The sequence below is a fragment of the Asparagus officinalis genome, chromosome 4 (assembly GCF_001876935.1).
Source record: "Asparagus officinalis chromosome 4, Aspof.V1, whole genome shotgun sequence".
NCBI classification, from domain to species: Eukaryota; Viridiplantae; Streptophyta; class Magnoliopsida; order Asparagales; family Asparagaceae; genus Asparagus; species Asparagus officinalis.
Window position 1 is genome coordinate 86,112,474 of NC_033797.1, and position 3,699 is coordinate 86,116,172.

Sequence of the window (3,699 nt, forward strand, 5' to 3'; positions counted from 1 at the left end):
CCGCAAACGCAGCTCCAAAAGCTGCAAACGCAGCTCAGATTCGGCCGCAAACGTAGCTTCCAGCCGCTGCGTCCGAGCTTTTAGACACTGCGTTCAAGCTTCCAGACACTGCGTTTGAACGCAGAATTCACACCAGAACATGGATTTTATGTTTGACTTGTTCAAACACAAGCTGAACGGTTTCAAAACCATTTCCCACGATCTGAGGGGATCACAACTCCACTCAGGAGTGATTTAAGGGGCGGTTACATCCCATTAGCCCCACTTAGGAGCGAATTAAGGAGGTGGTTACACCCCTTAATCCCCTATAAATAACTAAAAATCAATTCAGTTTAAGGATCGGATTTTTGATAATCAGATCAGGGCTGGATCTTTCGGGTGCGGTCTGTTGGGACTACTTGGCAGCGAAAAGAGGATCCTTCATCCTTCGGTTGGAGCTTTGGAGATCGGCAACAAGATCTTCTTCATCCTTGGCTTATAACCGACTTTCGGTTAAATCAACTCTTTCATAGAGTTTTAAACTCGTTCAGAGTTCTCCACAACGTCAAATCGTGAGGAGAAGACCATGTTCCAGTGAATCAAGATATTCGGATCGTCAACGGAGAGCAAACTCGACGCGAGCATTCGAGGGAGGCATCTCATCGCCACCGTGAAGAACCCAGAATTAAACAAATGGGAGAATCCAGATCATTCTCTTCTCTTTTGTAATCAGGAAATCCAATTGTAACTGAGATTAAAGGAATACAAATCAAATTTTCCTTTATTGTCTTTTTACTGCAAATTTTCCCACAAACAGTATACTTTACGGATGAAGCTTGAATTTGAATCTTTAACTTGAATTGTATGGCTTCATACCACAATTTCGCCAACCTCCATTGGATATGATCGTGAATGCTTGATTCCATCCATCCTCTAACATGTTGTTTGTCTATAATAAATAGAAAACCACAAATACTAGACAATCGACATTAGTTGTAAATTATTTGTTAAACATCATCATAACAAGAAGGCCAACACAGTCGACTGATGAGGTCATTGGTCGACTGAAGAGTTCATCAGTCGACTGATGATGTGTTATTGGCCTGTAACGGTCAGCTCATCAGTCAACTGATGAACAGTATCAGTCGATTGACGACCCAACGGTTAGTTTTTCGAGCCTTCTGTTTTTTTTTTTTTTTTGTCTTTTGCTAGATTTGTTTGGGTTTTGTGCCTTCGTTTTTCTTCCTATATAAACCCCTATTGTTCTCATCAGAATTAAGTTTTTGAAGAGGGTTTAAAGAGGAGTTTAAAGAGTTTTAAAGTTTTTGTAAGTTTCTAAGGTTGAGTTTATAAAGAGGAGGCTTGCATTTTTAATTGAGGAATTCATCCTCAATCTTCTACAACCTCTTTGTGTTTATAGAGAAGTTTTTCTAAATCTTTTCTCTAGCAATTTTATTATTGATTTTTATATTCTTATTATTGCTAGTTTGCTAATTGAGTTAGATTTTATTTATACTCATTTTATCACACACACCCTATTTGAGCTTGTAGCATTTCATACATCATATATTGGGTTGTGGGTTTGTGATTTGTGAGATTGAGCTTACATTGAGTTCTCATCCAATTAGAGAATATTTTATTATAATTGAGTTTTATTGTGAGTTACACGTTGTATCACACTTGTACACCGAAAGGAGTGTGTGGTGAGAGACGGGGTTGTCCCAAGAGGAGCGGCATCGGTAGTAATGCCTAGAAGTAGGTCATAATTCCGAGGACTTGAGCGAAACACGGGCTAGAGACCAACACTTAGAGAGTGTAGAGTGTGATTGCAACTGTATGTGTTGTAAAGTTTTCGGTGAACTAGAAAACCAAATTGTGAGGTGTAAACGTTGTTTGGGTGAGCGTAGAAAACCCGGTTGTGATAGTGAATTTCTCCCAGGGAGTGGGGAGCAGAGACGTAGGATGGAAGGTCCGAACTCCGTGATCATCTTTGTGTGTTAGAGTTTGCATTGGCGTATTATTTGTGTCTATTACTTAGTGAGATCAAATTCGCAAGATAGAAGACGACGTCGTGCAAGATTGAAGATCGGCGTTACAAGAATCGAGATGAAAAGAAAAAGAAAAAGAAAAAATTTAATGTAGCAGCGGTATACTATAGCGGCCGAGGACTATTGTCGGATACTGTAGCTGGAACACTATAGCGGCTCGGCGGGTACTGTTCACACAGATCCAACAGTGGATATTGATTTGTCTTTTGATCAAGGATTTGGAGGCGAATTTTGGTGATTCAGGAGTTGTTCCTAGGGTTTTTCGACATGCTGAGTTTTTTTTTTTTGTATTGGTTTTAACAAATTTAATCTTTACAGTGACTGATTTGATTTTTGATTGTGGTTAAAGAATGATAACTTCTTCGGGTCTGAAGTTCGATAATCTGGTATTCAATGTCAAGACAAATCTGATGGTAGATAGGGAAAATGAGTATGCGACAAATGAGACTAGCGTAGAGAATCAGATATGATTCTAGTAGTAGAGTTGTCAGCATATAATTATTCAAAGCCATCACGGGAGCAGTAGTTGGTTGGTGTGTAGACTCGAGGAGGACAATACCAGATTAGGTGGATCTTGCAAGCAGACACGACTGAGTGACACACATGCTGATGGAGATGGTGGCATTAGACTTGAAGATGATGAGCGCTCATATTCGATCCAAGCCAAGTGATGGAGAAGATAGAAACATTCGGCTCGTAGTGTGGAGTAGGAGAGGTGCACCGATATGATTCGAGACGAGCGAGGTGGAGTACGAGGACAACAAGTGGGGGAAGGCTATTGTTAGGCTTAAGTTGGGAGGACAAGCATGATTAATTTGCTTTTATTGTCTAAGGTGGCGAAAATCTCTTGGTGTACACAAGAGAGGTGGAAGCGTCAATGTGAAGCAGATGATAGTGAGGGTCACGAGACAACCAGTTGGAGTACATGTGTTCTGATTAGGAGTATGGTTGCTTCGATTTGAAGTGCGAAAGAAATAGAAAACTCTAGTGGGAGAGGCAAAGTTTTAAGACTATGATGATATATCTTCAAGGGAGTTTGGGAATCAAATCCAAGGTGAAGATTGTTGGATTGTGTCTTTGACTCTTTGTAGAACTTCATGAGAATTAGATAGGGTTAGAGATCTATCATGATTAGGATTCTGGGTTCCACCATGATTAGGAGTTTAAATCATATTCTAATTAGGAAGTTATGCTAGAGATAGGGTTTTGGTTTTCCTATATATATTCTTCTATTGTTGGAGGAAAAACTAAGAAGAAGAGAGTAGAGAGAAGATGTAGTAGAGAGAGCGCCAATATTCTTGTAATCTAGGGTTAGCAGAGGGCGTAGCCTGATTCAAGAATATTGTGCGAGAGGCGAGGGTTTTGTGATCTTTATCCGTACAAAAGATTATAAGGAGTGGGCTTTGGAGAGAATATGATAGTTGATTATGTATGTAAGGTTGAGAGATTGAGAGACGAGAGTTGAGTGGTTCCTCTTGTAATGCTCCCTGATACATAATGAATTTCTCGTATTATTGCCCTGTGGAAGTAGGTCGAAGTTGGTCGACCGAACCACGTAAATCCTGGTGTTCTTTTTTTCTTGATTGTAGTTGTTTTATATCTAGTTGATTGTGGGTTGACTTTGGAGTTGCGCATATTGTAGTAGGCGGTGAGAGTAAAATTCCCCAACAAC